The sequence below is a fragment of the Pipra filicauda genome, unplaced genomic scaffold, assembly GCF_003945595.2.
Source record: "Pipra filicauda isolate LSUMZ 115617 unplaced genomic scaffold, ASM394559v2 scaffold430_size1018388_pilon, whole genome shotgun sequence".
Classification (NCBI taxonomy): domain Eukaryota; kingdom Metazoa; phylum Chordata; class Aves; order Passeriformes; family Pipridae; genus Pipra; species Pipra filicauda.
The window spans coordinates 406,487-426,334 of NW_024104566.1; the positions used below are offsets into that span (position 1 = coordinate 406,487).

A 19,848-nucleotide genomic window follows, 5' to 3' on the forward strand; every position below is an offset into this window, starting at 1 on the left:
CAGCCTGGCACCTCCAACAAACCCCAAGGTCTCACATGCTCAGAAATAAGAATCACTGGACCATGAGGCCTCTCTATCATGCTGAAACACTTGTGCATGGTCCCATTTCTCAGTAGTGGCAGCTAGGACTGCCTTAGGCTCACAGCCTTTGCGAGTTGGCAGGCCTGGATCCTAGGCCTGCTTCCTTCACAGGAGGGTTTTTGAGAAATACTGACAAGTAATGCAACAGAAGTCTGATTGACATCTACCACGTTAGCCTTTCGCTGTGTAAATTGAGGGTTGGAAAAAGGAGGAAGGAGGAAATGCAGACAAAGTTTCAAAGCCTTTTTTTTTCCATTGCAAATCTCATTTTTCCATAACTTTTAATGAGTTTTAAACCAACCTGTTATCAATAGGCATGTTATATGTGAATTAATGTGGAGCACTAGAATGAAATGTAAAATGTGTTCAAAAAGATAAAATAGAACAGCACTATTGGCTGTCACTTATTTCACTTTATTCCTTCTACAGTACCATCAAAGCTAATCTTCTCATTACCTTTTATTTGCTTTACTGCCCTACAATAGATTTACATAAAGAATAAAATGTCATAATTTTACACACTATGAGTGGGACCTGGATAAAGAGGCAGGGAGAATGCCTTTGCACTTCATAAAGGAGAGTTCAAAAAAGATATCTCTGAAGAGGGAAGTTTACCATTGAATACATTAATCAAAACCAGTGAAAACAGGATCACATCTGATAGGAAGCAAGGAGTTCTGGAACATTTGTTGGGCTATGGGCCAGATTTTGTCTTGTTCACACTGATAAAATCCACAGCAAATCCATTTAACTAATTTTGTGTCACCTTAGCCACAATCAAAATTTTGTTCAGAGGTGCAAATTCCCCATAAAAATATATTGATTTCTTTCCCCTGTGATGTGACCTACCAAAGATGACACTAGATACAGCTGTCAAGTCCATTATAATTCTTAGGTATTTTGCCAAACTGGCATCCAATATAAATTCCTTCTTAAATGAAGATGATACTCTTCCTTTTCCTAACAACTTATTATACCAGATATGAGGTGCAATACATTAGGTATGCAGGATTTAAAAAATTAATTATCAGCAGTTTTCAGTAATGCTGTAGAGCATCAATTATATCTTCATTTGTAATTCTACAAGACAGTGAAAATAACAGTGCCTACCAATTCAAGACTACTTTCACAAGGCGTGCTGTAAAATCCTCAGATATCAATCGGTATTTTTATTTGACAATACACATGAAAGACAATGGTACAAGTGGTCACAGCCTGGTTTATAGATTGCTAATTGATTATTCATTGAACAAAAGAGTATATCCACCTGAATTACTCAACTTCCTTCCTGTAGGACAAGGATGTCCGTTCTGGAAAAATGGGAAACCAAATGTTACTTCACAGTCGTAGCCACAAGGAAATTAACTCCAACAGGAGTTTCATTTTACAGCAGCATAAATCCTTAAAGTTTCCACTGTCTCCAGGTGTAGAAAGGCAATTTGATAACAGAATCTTTTTAGCAGCAGTCTTCAAAGATTAAAAGAGTTGAATTCTGTTAGTACTTTGCCTGCACCATCTCTGTGGGTAACACTGCCCTCTGCATAGATCTCGAGAAAAGGCTTCCCACTTTGAAGAGTTGCATGTAGCAGATGAATTAACATTGTGACAGATGAGATACATGAGGTTTGTTTTTTTCCCCCACTTGTTCTTAAAAGCCACTATTAACCATCTGTCAAACAGACCAGCACTAGACCGTACACTTCAATCGATGTGCAGATATCAGTTCTCACCTATGTTCCCAGATTTGTTATTTCAGTCATAGATGTTTGGATTCCTTCTTTTTCCCAGGGGAGATATCAGCATAGTAAACCATGCTCAATTTGGATTAGTAGCTATTGGCTTACAAAATTATACCCATACTCTCTACATATGCTAGAAGATCATTTGCATTCATGGTTACTTCTGAAGATAACACAGAAGAATTATCATAAGAACCTCCACAAGGTCATTTCTTCCTCCAGCCTGTGGCTTTAGTATTTTAAATATCATTAATTTAAAATGATACTTGATCTAGGGTCAGAAAGTGCTGAATAAAAGATCTTAGGAGTCAAATGTCTTCATATTGACTCCAGATGAGTTTTGCTCTGCAGAAATCAAGGTTGCACAAGGTAACAGAAGTAAACTGAAAAACTGAATGCGAGGAAGGGCTGGCTGGAACACACATTCCTGATGAAATTCATAGGTACTAAGAGATGTAGCAGCAGCAGTTTTGTCAATGTCCTTTCATTAGTGAGGGGGTTTTGTTGCTTAAAAAAAAACTCACAAAGCTTATCTCACTAGAGCAAAATTGTACCAAATGTAAAGTTTTCCTAAAACTACTTCAGGAACGTTCTTTCTACATGTGAAACCTCCAATGCAGTTAATATGCTCAGAGGACCAAATATCTTGTTTTCTACCTGTGACTGTACATATTTCCTGAGCTGATCTGCATACAGGACAAACTTCCCAGAGTCTGCAACTTTTCTTGTTTTGCTTCTTCTTCCTTTAGATGGCCTAGCTGTCAGTGTTGACTGCCTTGTCAGACAATGAGCAATGCCTGTAGCTATCAAGAGAGCAATTATTTAAAACCAAGTTCACAGAAGTCAGCAGTTCCAGATGACAACACAGACAAATGGAGTGAATACACTGATAAAGGTGGTGGTCCTCAAAACCTTCCCCATTCACAATATACAGTGTAGGCTGGCATATACACATACACTTACCTCATGGAAATATATTAATTTTTTGCATTGTAATTCAGAAAATATTTGTGGTTACAGCTCTGTAAACTCATCTGGTAGAAGAAATTTAAGCCAAATGCCTGCTTAGACAAAATTCTGTTATGCAAACTTTAGGTACAATTGTTCTGTTGCAGCACAGAGGTAATAAATGTCAGAAAACTAAAAGGTGCCACAGAACAGAACTGTCTCCAGGCCAACATATGTATCTATGCCATCAAATTCAAGAGGAGGAGATAACAGCAAAGTAGTTCTAAGCTTGATTATCCGAGCTGCAGGAAAATGATTAGTGTATTAGGTGCTTCATTAAAAATATCTTCCTGAGCAAACACATTCACAATTTTCAAGGCCACATTCTCAGAAGCTTTGCTTATTTTCTTTTACTCTTGCTCCTTTAACTTCCAACTAGAATAGACATTTTGCACCTACCACAATGTGAAAGTTCAGTTCACTAATGAGAATTCAGCTTTAATACATTACCCTTTCCGCTCCATCACTGGGATTTAAATCCCAGCTGGATGTTCATATTCATGATGAGGCTGCAATTATTTCTGCATCTCTGCTGCACTAACATGAGAACTTCACTTTCAGCAATAAGCAAAGATGTTGTAAATTGTCTCTATGAACATCTGAGATAGTAAAGATTCAAAAGAATTTTAATTATTCATCATCCATGGGATCCAGAACTATGCATTCGATTCTAAAAGATGTAAGAATCCACACAGGATTTCTCAGGGTTTTTAAAAGTAATAGAAACATTCAGATTAAGAATTCTCCTGTGTATAACTAATTGTATGTAGTATTTTGTATGAGTATTGTTTTCCAATGAAATTTCTGCAACATGAATTTGCCTGGGTGGCAATGAGACAAAGATGCTCTAAAAGTAGCATACTGATAAATCCTATAGATTTATGATAACATTAACCATAAGGATAGCTAATATTCTACAGTTACTCTGGTTGATTGCTTTTAAGTTACTAATGTATCAAAACTGAATTTTGTTTTAATTTTCAAACCTCTCAAATTTAATTGTAACTATAAATTATAGTTGGTAAATATTGAAATTTGGATAATTTATTAGACTGAGATTCTCAGGTTGAGAAACTGAGCTTAGAACTCTGTGTCTAAATTATGTTAGTGCTATGCCTTTTCTTCTTGAAAGAGCTAAAGAATCCGAACTTCTCAAACACCAAGTATTTGTAATCATTCTGCATAAACTGAAGTCTGTAAAGAATCTGTCTTAATTATGCATTGAGCAGTCACTGGTAGGTAAGTAGCTTTTAATCAGAGACCCAACTGCCATTTTTTGTACCTGATCCCTAATGAATTACCCTGTCACATGCCATTCCTTTACCCAGTTAATACATCAAATGTACCTTTTCCATTTTGAGGATAGGACACACTTTATACCAAGTCTCTATACGCTTCATTTTATAAAAAGGAGAATCAGAGACTGTATATATTATATGTGAAGAAAAATTATGACATTTGTGTTTCATTATAATACCCTGGCTAGAAAAGCAAATCTGGGAGCAGAAGTAGCCCAGCTGTGGAAAGAACACAGAGAGTAAATTCAAAGAGAGCAGCAGTAATTACTATGCATAACACAAGAGCCAGTGTCTTGTCAGGGCCATGGATGTAGGTGACAAATTACATTACCAAAGAGTTGAAAAATTGCCTTTTTAAAATACAGTGGTAGCTAAAAAGGGAACTGATCCTAACTAGATTAGATCCAAACACAATGCTCTTCTTCAAATTAATGATTATGGTTCAACACAACATTATGCCTACCATGTGGACCTAGAAATTAAAATTTTCCTTGTTTTTGTCATTTAAAATCAACAGCTACAAAATATACTCAGTTTTCTCTTCTCTGACTAATATTTGCATAGGTGACAGCCTCTTCAATGTATCAGGGAGCTGAAAGGTTGCATCTAAGCTTGTTTCATCTTTCTCTTCCAAAAAATTCAGTTGCAGAACACCCCATTTTGCTCCTCCTTGTCCCAAAGCTGCACTCAAAGTGCCACTGTAGCCTGTTGGGTTTGATAGGTTGGTTTTCCTTCTTGCCAGAGAACCACCTGCCCTTCTGTCCTGACTTTTATTTTCCTTTGCAGAACTGTGATTTGCATTTGGGCTGGTTACCAGGGTGACTCAGCAGAACATTTCTGCAGAATGTCCCTAGGCTTATAATATGAACTGATGTAATTTCCCATATATCCTTCTCAGCAGAATTACCTGACAGTTCCAAGATGGGAAAATGGTGCTCAGCCATCATTATACAGTCCCTTACAGAGACAGACAGGTCCAAAACAGAATCCCAAAGTACCTGGTAGAAAACACTCTGAGCTCAACTCCAGCACTAGAACTGCAGAGTGTGACCATTCATGGCTCAAATACACCTTCAGCCAGTGTATAATTTTCTGATCAAGGAAATCTGCAATTGATTTCCAGCAGGCTGTTTGTAATCTTTCATGAGTAGTAGTTCAGTACCACTATCACTCTATTAATAAGAAGTAAAAGATAATATGATTTTTTAAAAATTATTTTTACCACTGAATAATTATGTATTGCATTTTTTTGGCAGATGCAGAGTATTAGTATTTTGGGAAAATGTCACTGGTAAATTATCAAAGAGAAAAAAATGTCTCCCAAATTCTGCTAACCCATCAAATTCCATGCAGTGGACATCTAAACAAAAAAAGGATTAACAACCAGCACAGTCACATATGTTCACAAGGCTAGAAAGCCTCCTTTTCTCCTCTGCCATCCACAGATATGGTAAATCTGCCTGATGATATGAAATTTCATTATCACAAACCATTAACCATAATCAAATGGAAATAACAATCAAACTACTTACTTTGTGATGTGCGTGTGTGGGCAGGGAGGGTTTTTTTTGACACTGAGCTACACAGCAGGACAGACTACTAAAATACTGTACTTTTTTCTGGTTGTTTGGAGTTTTGTTTCAGTGTTCTGCATACTAATTCAATCTTCCACCTTTGGAGCTTCATCAAACCAATTGAATAAGACAGCATATTAAGGGACATTACCTATCTTAAAATGCTTATGTAGTGCAAAATGTCCTGAAAATAGGAATAGGAATTTTTTCTTAAACAATTTTCATTAGGAAAGTCAGCCATTCCTAAAGAAAAGCCCCCAAAGTACTTCAACACACCACTTCACCTGCTTTCTGAAATTGAAGGTTTAGGGCTTTGTGACTCTAATACAGTGAACAAAGTTCACAGAGACAGTTGTGATAAATTATATGGGTTATAGCAGACATAGGAAGCAATGAATCATTCAGTATCTTGTATATTAGTTTCACTGTAGTCCTCTTTGCTCTATACTTGTGAGATCACAGTCCAGTGGATAATGTGAGCAGTCCTAATACTCCAACAAAACCTTCTTCTCAGTAGCCATTACTTCCCCTTCCTGCTGCTTGCTCAATTATGCTCAATTATGCCGAAAAACTGTATCAAATCAGAGAGCACCAACAATCTAGAAAACGTGCAGCTTAACCATAGCATGGTTAGATCAGCAAAGCCCAAACTATTATAGAGCTACACAACAACATGCAAACTAGTTTTAAGGAAAATAAAATTACTTACTAAACAAAACAAACAAAGCTTAAATGGTACAGAGAGTAAACAAATCAGACTCCTACATAAGCTGAAACAAAAAAGCATAGTGCAGAAAATAAACGGGGTCGCTCGACTCACTCTGACATCCCCTCCATACCATGTAGGGTGAAGGAGACCTAAAAGAAGAGCTGTACTGGTTCTTTTAACTCTGGTCATCCTCATAAATATCAGGGAGAGACAAAGTTTGTTAGAGAGGAAATATTTGGGACTATGGAGTAGGTACCCATTAGCACAGAACAAGAGGAGTGAATCTGGGAAACAAAACATCTCCTTCTGGGTCTCATGGTCCCATGAACTTATGGCCCACTTGTGGCTGGGGGACATCTTCTAGTTCAGTTTCCTCCCAAAGAAATACAGTTCATCAGTTTATGACTTCTCTGTGATATGAATTAAAGTATGGGGAGTGGAGATTGACTTCAGAAGCCCAATATTCATCTGAACCACTAACTCAGACACACCCACAGTGGTATAAAGAGGAAAATATTCCTTTATAGTTATGGTGGAATCAAACGATAGTAAGTTCTCCTACTTTACAACTTCCTTCTCCCACTACACTTTCACTATAAACCTGCCCAGATAAATTCTACCCGAAGATGCAGCTTTCTTGAGTAGACAAGCTGTCACTCATCTGATTTCCTTTTACTGCGGGCAACTATTTAGATTTGGTTAATTAGGAGGTGCAAAGAAATAAAACACAGCTACGTGAAAGAAAAGCAGTCACCCCGATGAAAATTTGAACAATAACAAGAAGGCTACACACTAGCATTATAGATATTTTGGCTGTGAACAGATATATGCAATGAGAGGAAAAAGACAAGTTCTCTGATGCAGATAACCTCAAATAACTTAATATCCTTGAGTTTGTGACGGGGGTAAACTTTGAATGCCTCCAATTTTGTCATGAATATTTCACACGTCTCTAAATCTCTAAGACTAACAACACTTACACACATCAGAGGGGTGCTATGAGACTTAATTAATGTTTGCAAATCACTGTGAGACACGGGAATGAAAGGTGCTACAAGACTGCAATATCTCCTTGGTAAAACTTTCAAGAACAAATCCTCAGCTGGTGTTAATTGTCAGTTCCCCTCTAAAGTCACTGAAGCTATCCAATTTATAAGTGCCTGCTCCTCAAATCAAATGGGTTTTCTAAGAGGATAAATACCATTCTTATTAGAAAGATATCTGCAGAATAAAACACCAGTTTATCAGTATGTAGCCGGTACTGGCTCTGAATTTTAAGATATTCTTTATTTTTGACTGGTGACTTTCTTAGACTACAATAAGGGTCTTTACGTTTTTTTTTAACAAGTGTCTGACAATCCTAAAAAATGAAATGCTGCTGTTACTGACAAATTCTGCCTTGTTTGCCTACATATCAAGTACAGACACAATGATCACCACCTACAACAGTGTAAGGCAGACGAAGGAGGCAGACCCTTAGTCAGTGTACTTGCACCCCACAGTGGAACAGAGACAACCAAAGTAGGTGCCCTTGGTCACGCCCACCAAGCAAATGGAATGTCAAAATAGAGCTCCTTTCTAGTCTACGTGGCTTTGTCTGTGAAGAGTTTCTGATGCTCAGAAGACTACAAAAAAATCCACCCTGCAGTTCCTCAGCTCTTATGACTCACGCTTGCAGGTGCAAACGGTTACCAGGGTGACACACATTCATAGGCTCCGGGCTCAGAATCCTGTGTGATTTCTTACCACATCTTGCGACAAGCTGCTGCACCACAAGCCAGGATTCCTTCTGTGAGAGCTCAAGCAATTAACCCACGAGACATGCACTGAGAGAGCTTGTAATGGGAGTAAACTATCAAAACCATGTTGGTTCCCTGCCTGTCTTCAGTACCATCTGTCAGTATTGGCTATTATGGTTGCTTTCTGAGGCCAGAGTGCTTTTAAAAAGTTGCAATTTTCTGAACAACAGGGAGCACTTCTTGCTAAGCTAATATGAGGATTTTTGTAATGGTCAGCTTTGTAGCATCTCACAAGTACATCTTGAAAACAGCTTTTAGCATTCAGTTTCTGTCTCTCGCCTGCTCTGCCCCAACAGAACACAAACACAAGCTTTCATTCAATTAATTACTTTTAAAGCTAAAAAACAAAATGTAATCCAAAGAGCATTTAAGACTAAAATACCAATCCTTGTATTTTAAAAGATCAAAGAATAAATGTAAGAACCCTAGCGAACAAAGCAAACCAGCTTGCCATATTCATTCCTAAAAGTCTTGGAAGACCCTGTGAATCTCTCCTCAGGGACAATATTTGAGATTCACACTTCTGTGATAACTATCACTACACCTGCAACTCTAAATTTTGCCCAATTCCCTAGAACTGCAGATTCACAATGTCAATAATATTTCTATTTAGGAAAACGTTATCTGTAATTTTATTACACCTGTATGCATCTAAGGTGACAGCATCTATCAACACATATGCCCTTCAAAAGATTAAAATGCTGAAATAATAAATAGTCTCATTTATACACATCCTTCTTAGAGGATCCACAAGCACTTTGTGAAAATATGATTTAATCCTCACCGTGCCTCTCTGTGGTCACGTTATTCTTATTCTGTCAAAGGGGAAAATGTATAAAAAGAATAAGCACACTCCCTAAGGTCACTCAACTAGTCAGCTGCAGCACAGGGAGCCAAATTTATGAGATCTGAATTCCAGTCAACAGTTCTGCTCCCTGAAATAACTCAACTCCTCAAGTTACACAGCACTATATGTTCCTACACTGCCTCGTACTTTTCCTTTTTTTGTGCCATTTGGGAAAATATCATATATACATTTGGACTCATTACAGCACTGTTCTCAACTTCAAAGTACTTCGAGCATAATTAAGAGGTTTTCACATAATGAAGGTGATTGTAATAAAATGTAATGCAGCTAGGAGCCATGGGACAAAAGTCTGATACCATTCTGCAGAGATTCCATGGATTAAGAGACATACACCAAATCATGATCATAAATGCAACTAATTAGAAAGAGAAGCACACTTACATTTGTCTCAAAAGACAATTATGCTAGAGGGTCTCTCCCTTTGTGGAAGCCATCTTATCACCAGCCTCTCTTTCTCCTAAGACAAAAATGATATAAAACTTTCATTCACAGATGAAAAGATGTCCAAGATGTAAAATATGTAATCAATGCTCTCAATTATCACCAAAACAAATGCTTCACCCCCTGTTGCCCTCTAGTTTACTGTCAGGAAACATGCTCTAAAACCTTAGGACAAAAAAAAAAACAAGATAGCTGCATTTTAATTTAGACTTTGACAAGTCTTAGCACAGATTGCTTGAGTGAATCCTTCTGCTGAACAGGGACATATGCTGGCCAAGAGTCAGAATGCCAAAATACAGACCTAAGAGGAACAGACTTAAAATCCTTGCTGTGCCTCATTTAAACCTCCGGTTCTTTTTTTTTCCTTGCAGTCTTAAGTTCCTCTTTGCAATCTTGATTTCTTACAAGAATTAAAAAGAATAATACTGTTGTTTTGCAGCACACACTGGGGTGAGAGAAATGGAAAGGCTACAGATAACTCATTCTGTTGTGCCATATGAACAGCTAGCAAGGTTTAAAGTCACCCGGTACCAAAAATAATATCCCATTTGGTTACAGAGAGGGCAAACCAACAAACCTCACCTTAATGAACTCCAGGTCAGTGAGGCTGACTGAATTCAACTCTTATCACAAACAGATGGAAGTCAAGATAGTAACATGGACATGGGAGCATCTTTCAGGAAATCTGGATAGATTTCCTAAAAAGCTCTTTTTGAATCTTGCAACAAACCCTAGCCAAATTTTAAGCATCCTGGGGGCAGTCTGCAGCCTGGGATTGGAAATACTCAGTACTTGTACTGTGTACTTCCTTGTAAACTTCTACTAGGAAAAGTTTCTCTGAGTAAGTAAAACCATCATTAGACAGCAAATTTTCTTCCTTATAGTTCCCATTACATTGAAAGAAATGAAGGGATCAATTTTTTAAGAAGTTACAAGAATGAGGTCAGGCAAACAGATGTCAACTTTTTTTATTTTTAAATTTCTTAACATGTTCCAGTTATGCTGGACTCCTGCTTGATAACCTTTCAACCTACAGACAGTAAGCTTTATTTTTTCCTTTAGGTTTCATTGGCCTCTTAGAAACTGTGGGTCTGGATGGAAACTGCACATTAAGCTCAAAAATACCACAAGAAAATTTAACAAACTCTTGTCTCCTGAGAAGGCAACAAGCAGCTCAAAGCAAAAACACAATGAGAAGGCATAAACCATCAGGAATTTGATCTTAGAATTGAAAAGGGGACTCAATTGGGGTACTTTACAGTGTGAGTTAACAGGGCAGAGATTTCACGTTGTACATGTAAAATTATGCAAAACACTAACCAGTAAAGAACTTTATAAGTGAGTGCCAATCTCCTAAACAGGATGGTGTTGATGATTCCTGTGCACAGTATCATTAACATACAGCATATAATTTTGTCTCAGGGGCTTTTTCCACAGTCATGTTAGAATGCTTTTGGATGTTCATGTTTTTTATTCAATACACTATGGGAAAATATCTGGGAGGAAAGAGTAATATAACAGTGATCTTAAAAATGTAGATTTGTGGCATAGGGCATTTTTGAACAGGAGGTCTCTGTTCTTATGGACTACTCATCCAGTTGTTTGGAGCTGAGGTAATCTCCTACCTTACTTGGTAAAAATCACAATCTTTAAGTCCCAGAGGAACAACAGTCATTCCTGGAACTGCAGATAACAGCATTATAATTGTTTTGGCACTGGTTAATCCAGGTTTATTTAAAGGACATTTCTACTGAGACTTTGGAGATGCTTCAGGGCTGGTTGTGTGCAGGTTGGATTCAAACAGTGGACTGCATTCCTGCTCCTGCTAGTGTCATTCCACAGGGTGTGGATAGGTTGTTTACACACAGTGTGCCTTGATTTCTCTTCTTAGAAAAACAGGGGTGATGAGAATATGTGCTGACTCAATAGGAAAGCAAAATCAAATCCTCTGAAGTATGCAAGGACTGCCTATAACTGCTCCTGTCATAAACAAAGGGTGATCACAATCATAATGTTTTCTACTCTGTAGCTTGTAATCCTTTCTTTACTAGGCATTTCACAGTTTTAAATTAAAAAAACAGAACAAAACCCCTAAAATTATGGCAAAACCCACCACCCTACAGCACTGAAATTAAATGGCTCTAACAATAAATCAGTTCAGATAACATCTCTAACATGGCCTTGATTTCACAAATCACTTGGTGCACATACTTATCTTGAAATCCTGAAATTATCATATTAAAACCAATGAGATCCTTAGTTGCTGAAGCACTTTGGTAGATTAAGGGCTATACTGTGTTTTACATAGGCCTTTTTATTTTTGTTTTTCAAAAATACATTTAGTATCGACATTAGGAAGAAATCCCACAAAATCCAAACCCACAAAACAGAAGCAATCTAGTGAGATCTACCACCAGATCGTTTGGAGACAAATATCCTACAAGGACTAGCATTCTGTATTTCTCAGTCAAAATACAGAGTCAAGGTTTTCCCTAATAAAAAATATCCCATCTGTAAGCAAACGGTTTAAGATGCCTTGAAAAGAAACTCAATCTTTGCAAATTCCGGTTTTGTCAAAGAATGGATTGATATTAGGCAAGATTTGCCTCCAACATCTGCTGTTACTGATAGCTTTGGAAAGGCTTGGTTACTGTCCTTGTTGCCAGTGTAGCACGACCTTTTTTTTGTTCTGTATTCAGACTGCTTTTTTACTGTAACTAAAAGCTAAAAGTTGGAACTGAATATTCTTAAAGCTTCAAGAAAAGCACTGGGTTCCTTCACCATTTCTGAAGCTTCATTCCTTTGTGGATGAAAAAAAATAAACACTGTCTTTTTTTTTACACAGCATGAACTCAGACTACTAGTTGACTTCAGGTGTCTTGTTTTCTAACTTTATATGATGGCAGTAGTGTGCCAGGCATTCTTTATAGAAGTAAGAGGAAAAGGGCTTTTTTTACTTGGATTAGATCTCTCAGGTTTGATTTTCCTTGTTGTGAAGCAGTCACCTGCCTTATTTTTAAAAGTGCAGAGACCAAAGCAGAGGTTTTCCAGTGCACTTTAATCACTGTGGAACAGCCTTCCTACACCAAGTTCTTCTGTTTATATACTAGAACACTGCTGTTCATGGCAATATTGACTTCTACAGTCAAGTTCAATTTGATACTCATCCTAAATTTTATCTTCCCTTCCATCAATTCTTCACTTCCATCTCCTAATCAGCACTCTGAGTTTCTATTTATACATTTGATTACCTGCTCCCAAAGGGACCACTAAGGTATTTAGTCTTTTTCAGTCTCACTCTTCTGATTTGTCTACTGTTCTCTACTTTTTCTAGTCATCTTTGCCTCAGAATTAAATATGCCTCCCATTATTTGTATCATATTTCAGATTTCCCTGAAAAACTGCATGACACTGAAATAAGAACCATCAAGCTGCAGTGAGAATAGTTTGTTCCTCACAAACTCTGTCAGATTTGAAGGTTTTGATTCAAGGTTTCCATTTTTGTACTCAACCAAAGAGAATTTCTCTGTCAGAAAAAGCCAGACATCCAAATTTGGCCAACTTCTCTTATGTACAAACAGATTTGCACAGTCTCTTCCTTCTTCTCAGGGAAGAGGAAGCCTCTTTTTCCATTTTGAAACCGCAACCCATGAGAGATGATTCCTCATGAATAATACAGGACTATTAAAAACACTGAATGGCCACTTAGGAGGGCAATATTTTTCCCAGAAGGATCACTTTTCATAGAGGAAAATTGTTGACTCCCTTGCTACTGAAAGCATTTGTTTCTGTAAAAGTTGTTCCAAGTTTTCAACAACTCAGGATACACTGCAAATGTAAATGGGCTTGTACAGGTGGGTCTTTGATTTATCAATCATGTTTACCACAGTTAGACATTGCTTTTTGTCTTTCAACAGCAGAGCTGCCAGAAGTTTCAATTAAAATTGATCCATCTCTCTTCTGTGTATGGGGTTTTTTCTCCTGCTTGCAGACGGGAAATGAATACACTCACAGTTAATTGTAAAATCTTGCTCCATTAGACAGATTACAGAGCACACCAATTTAGTCAGTTTTATTACTCCCCCCGGGTTATCCACTTCTATCATGCACAGTTATTTACACCTGAATTTTTCACAGTAGAAGTTTGAAATTCAGTAGCAAGCTGTATAGAAACAGATCTGTTTCTGACAGCATGCACTCTTCTTAGCGTCAAGATTAAAGATGTTTTGATGCTTAAAATGTGCCTTGGAATGTTCTCAGCATAAAGATACCAGCAAAGAGAACATGCAAACAGTGTAAAACTCTACTGCCTGGCTTTGCCTGAGAGGGAAAGTGGCATTTATAGGTCTGTTTGATGTATAATCTCTCAAATGAGGAGTAATAGCAATCATGCAGGTGAAGCGTATCATACCACCTTCTACCCAGTGCTCCCCCTTCCTACCTAAAGAGGACATGAACTTCCTCATCAAGCCTTAATGGTGCAGAAATTTCCCCGACTACAGCAGTCCACGGTACACTTTAATTTATTGCATTTAGGGCTATAAACCCATGTTTTACTACTGAAATTAATTGTGTCTGACACTTCCATCACATTAACACACATTAGGCACCATGACCTTTGGATGATCAAGGAAGACCTAATTTAATAATTTAGAGACAGTGTGATGTCTGAGTAGGTCCCAAAGGGGAAAGAAAAGTGGTATGAAAAATGATCCTATTTCATTAGAGGGGATATTTGCTTACCAAATCCCCCAGCAGAACTTGGGCTGCTACTTTACCATAATATCTATGGGTCACATACAGCACTCTTAAGTTCTCACAGTGCTATATATTCCTTGTAATGCTGGTCATGTAATGCTCCATCAAACACCCTCTAAATTGTTAGAGGAACAACGCACTTTTGCCTGCAGGACTGCAAACTCTCGACAGAAGTGTTTCTTAAATAGCAGCTGGAACAGCAAATGGACTAACAACTGTATTTAAACAAAGGCAGCCATAATTCACTTGAAGCTTACAGTAAAACTTTGGCATATTTAAAGAGATCATTTTGTCAGAAACAGCCAAATCAAACTTAGCCATCAGTTACAGATGATTGATTGTAATCAGTTTAACTCAATCTTCATGTGAAAGCAGATATAATTCAGTATGAATGGGCAAGCTGACAGAAAGCGTGACGGACTGAGATTGGCAGACAGACAGACAGCATGGCCAATCCCATTGAATTTCAAAATACTGAGGCCTCAGAAAAGTGCTCCCCTACAGCAAATACATTCCATGGGGTGCAGGGGAGATAAAGGGTCATAACGTAAACTCACAGAGTTTGAAGCAAAACGCTCTCCAGTATTAGGGCTTGAGTGACCTGCAAAATCAGACTGCCAGTGAAGACTGCCAGACTGCAAGGGAAAATGGAAACCTAACTTTCTTCCACATTTCTCTTTAAATAATTTCAGTAATTTTTCATTTGTTAAACCGTTTTTTTTAAAATCCTAAATTGAAATTTTACTTTAAACTTGGTATGACAATTATTGTATGGTAAATTCCTAACAGGCTTTTTATTGAAGATTTAACTATGTACTAGTTAGGGTGCAGACTTTAATCTGTATGACTAGGAGAAGAAAAAAACAGCCACAAAATAACTTGCTTCATTAAAACTTAACACTCAAAAACGTGTCAGATTAAGTGGAAAATGAGGTCATACTTACGGACAGATCTGAGGTAACACAACTATCCACAGATTTCATTTGCAAGCAAATTCCTCCTGGTTTGTTAATTCTGTTTGACTTTTCTTTTCATACCTGGACAATCCTTTTTAAAAATCTCATCACAGCACAAATGTTAAGTGTCACTTGTACTCAACTAATCTTCTCTTGGGTATGAGGACCTGCAGCTCTTACCTGTGGCCCAGGAGGAAGCAGCTCCTCTTGCCAAAAAGGCAGCTGGGTCACAGTGCTCCTGGCCCTGCCAAGACCAGAATTTTTAAATAGTGTAATCTACTGCATCAGCTCCTGCCCACCACAAGGTGATTTTCACAGCTGTTAATTGCCAAGAAGATACCAAAAAGGAATCATAGATCTAGAAGTGTGAGAGTAAGTAGTTTTCATTTGTCTGAAATTAGTTCCTAACTCTTTTTTCCATGAGGATTTTAAATGTGAAATTAGTAAAATTCAGAGCAAAATAATTTTCTTAGTATGCAACAACTAGCTCTTTTCACTGTCAGCTTCAGCCTTGTCCTTGTACACATTAGTAAGTAGTAATAAAACAAGCAAAAAAGTAAATATTAATTTAAAAAGCACTAACAAAATGTAAGCATTAGTTAATTAATTTCTAACTGGTTAGGGAAGAACAGGTAAGACTGTGGGATAATAGAAGATACAGAAATAAAAGAGAAAATATTATAGATAGGGAAATAAAAAGAAACAGATCAAGAAAGATGGAATATGATAGGGAAGTTGCAGTGGATGACCCTAAGTGATACCACCAATGATGGAAGAAACCAATGAAATAATTAAGACAATCAAAACTGTTAGTGCTAAGTGACAACTGTATGTTTATGCAATGTAACTAATTTGCATAAATGTACCACAACATTGTTGCAACGTATTTACATTAACACCCATTAACATTAGTAGAAGTTACACCCTCCTGATAACAGTAAAAAGTTTTAGATGTAAACTAGAAGGGAGGATGAACACTAAAAAAACACATTCTGTTTTCTCTTCCTGCAGTGAATTTGATACTTTTGGGCTCCAATAAAAAACATATGCTTCAAAAATCTATCTAAAAACGTAAGATTGCACTTCCTCAGCTAGCACAGCCTGCTATTAATCCACTTCATCTGGGATGGAATGAAAAGATGAAAATGCACAAGCAGGTAAAACACGAGACTATTTTAGCTTCTGAGTGTACCTTTATGGAGTTAATGAACCACAAATATCTTGATAAATATACAGCCTGAGAACAGTAACTTGTTGATACAAGATATAATTTACCATATAAAATGAACAGCAAGCACAGACAGATTAATTTTCTTTCTTGTTGAAAGAATTAGGTTTAGTTCTCAGGTATTAACAGGTATGTATTTACTGTCTGCCGCAGCTGCAACATCAAGGCTTCTCTAAAGCAATTAGCAAAGTGAAAAGAAAGCAGTTACATTCACTTTACAAGCACTGGATGGTATTTGTACTTATGTAATTTTCACACCTTGAGCAGAGTGTCCTAGTTTTCCAATTTTCTTGCCTCTCCACACTATTTACAACTGTGTCATGCTTCTCTCTCTGTAATGCAAGCAATTTTGGTTTTGACAGGAATTTACAGTCCTTGGCATTTAGTATACTTTCATGAACAATTTCTGTGCTGTTTAGACTCAAATTTCATGCAATTTCTTTGTAAAGCAAGTCATCTTTGCTTGTGGTGTTTACTAAAACAGAGTTGCTAAGAAATCTTCATTCCTAAATAGTGCTGTGCAATGCTATGAGGTGACTGAGGACACATTGCCTGTCATTCTGCTTCTCAGCCCACCACAGACCTGGAGAATGAAAGATGTATTCACAGGCATAAGGTTTATTTGTTACACACCGTCGTAGACATGTCAGGTGCACACTGCCTGTTTTCCTTCCCTCTTTCTTCCTTTTCCCAACTGGGTGGGTAGTATTTGATAATTTTTGCACACATTCATAATTCAGAGAGAGAAAACAACTGCAAATTAAGATTTTTACCTCATGAGATTCTGTCTATTCTCTATAATGCTATGTCTGTTATCTCCCTGTTGCGAGAACCTCTAATAAATTAAGGCTACTGAGGAAGCAGCATGGACATACAGCATTTCCCATTACTGTTCGCATTAACCACTCTTGTTTTGACACACCAAAGGACAAGGGAAAAGAGCTGCTGAAGTAGGATACTGAATTGTTTCTACAACTGCAGGCAGTGCAGCAGTCGATGCTTATGCATCCCCATCCTTGGTCTGCATGGTGAAACACAATGCTGTGGGACGTTAAAAATACAGATAAAACAGCCATTTACTTCTGTTACAAAAATTTAGTAAAGGATTTGGTTTAAAACTCCATTCTTTTGACCTTCTTCACTGCTGTTCTGCTGGGAATTTAATCATCAATTAGAAGGAAGAACAGGTTTTCTGTGAAGCATAAGGTTTCTCTGCGATACAAACTTCTGTTGTACGCATTTTTTCAGTGCCTTTGCTCTGTTTTTTCTAATGGATACCTAAGGTGAGGAGAAAAGTGACAAAAGCCATATTCTCATCTTCTTTACTCATCCCACTCAGAGGTACTTCTATTAATTGTTGCATCTAAGAACTCATCTTTACTGATCAAAAACTCATAATTCAATCGGCCGTGTTGAATTACGAGCCGTATCTCTGCTTTGTGATGAGTTTGAGAAAGCACATTAGGAAGCTGAAGCCTAAGTCAAAGGGAATGCTCCCTTTTCAGCTGTTTAACCTAGCTGCTTTGCTTTCAATGTAGCAACACAATATTACCATCCTTTCAAAAAGATTTAGTCAAATTCCAAAACCACTTTATGTGGCTTAACATATACCACTTGCTATCATATTATCACTGGTGTTTGTGTGTATCACCACTTAAACTTAACTTTCTCTTTTGTCTTTCTCCTATCACTATGATAAATGTACAGCAAAGTGCAAAGTCCCTGTCCTTGAATACGAGGGGATTAAAAAACATGATGACAGAAAAATTACAGCAAAGAGTCGTCATATATCAATACATGATCATTACTGTTGGAGGGAAAAGACAAAATAAATTATAGCCTAAAATTTTGAGACATACCTCTGTCTCTTGAAGGGAAAATTTAATCTATAATTTAGACAAACCACTGAACAGAATAGTATCCTTCCTTGAAATTATTTTCACATGCTCTAGTGCCTCATCTACTTTTGATGTGATAACTAAGCTGAAAAGTGCTGACTACCCACCCAGAAAACAATGAAAGAAACTTTGATTCTGCATATGCTACACCCAATAATTTGGAGAGAAGAGCAAAAAGAATGCAACATTTGGGACCATTTTCTATATTTGCAATAGCAGACAATAAAAATATCTAAAGGAAATTCTTCATATAAAATTATGCAATATGTACTCTGGCTACATTCACCAAATACTAATTAACTGGGCTCTAAAAATGCTGATATCAAAATTTGGGAGAGTTGAGGGGAGAGGGAGAGGAGAGAACACAGGAAGCAGAAAGGAAAAGCAAGAAATTTTGGAAGCAAAACCATTTCCATAAATTCATTATTTTGGATTATTGCTTGAGATTTAATACAGCTAAAAATAGACCAGAAAGCACTACTGCCCTGCACTGCTACCCAGCTCTTATAACACAAAGGCATCCTGTCTTGAAAAGATGCCAGACAGCATAAATCCCTGATAAGCTGCATAAAAACAAATGTGAACAGCACTATATTTTTCATCCATACCTCTCATAAACACTTTTGTCTCTGGGAGTACTGGCAAGACTGTTCCTGCAAGACATTGCACCTTGAATACATCAAGTATTTTCAGAGATTCCTTACTCTTGGTATACATAGATTCAAATTTATTTCCTTATTCTTTGCCATCTGTCACACAAACTCCTAAGGTACCTTTGCTATAGAGATTACAGTGCCAGATGAGATAAACTGCAGTTTCTTTTCCTAACTGCCATGAGCACTATTGAAAGCTAAAATTTTGTTCTTTGTCTCTTATAAACTTTTGTACCAACAACACAGAGGCAGGAAAGTCTTAGGTTACTTGTAGTGTTTCTTTCTCATAAATAGTTTATGTAAGAATACCCAGCCCAGAGTCACTCCATGACAATAAAAATAAAAAATTGGTATTATTAAATCACATTTTTCTACAGTATTTAAAGCATCAGAGCTATTCTGCCTCACAAACTAATCCACTTTACTGCCTTTCTTAAATACAACTGAGCAATTTTAACAATAATACATTAGCCCAGCATTTATATATTCTTTTTAAGACAAAGACAGATGACAAGGAAAAACAAGAATTTTCATAATTACCCTCCAAGTAATATTTGGGAAAAAAAAGCCAAAATAAATTTTCTTTTAATGCCTTCTTCACCTTTACCGATGACAACAAAAAAAATAAATGCTCAAATTAGTTTTTGGAATCACAAACAGTATTTCATTTTAGTTGTTATGAAATCTTGAGGCTGTGTTAGTGGTTTGGTTTTTTCAAATAACAAGAATAATTTGTTCATGTAAAAATTTTCATGCTATGGACAAGATCTTGAAAACATGAAACCTTCATGTTTCATTACCTAAAATGCAAAAAGGATATTAGGGCTCAGATTATTTA

The 19,848-nt window shown here is 37.1% G+C and overlaps 1 long non-coding RNA gene across 1 annotated transcript in view; it reads right to left on the reverse strand.

Annotated features, from left to right (window-relative positions):
* The window catches only part of LOC120324135, a 137,919-nt gene that overhangs the window by 11,721 nt on the left and 106,350 nt on the right, over positions 1–19,848 (reverse strand). The window contains exon 2 of the long non-coding RNA XR_005565152.1: positions 9,458–9,533. This is a non-coding gene — a long non-coding RNA (uncharacterized LOC120324135). The remainder of the gene's footprint in view (positions 1–9,457; positions 9,534–19,848) is intronic.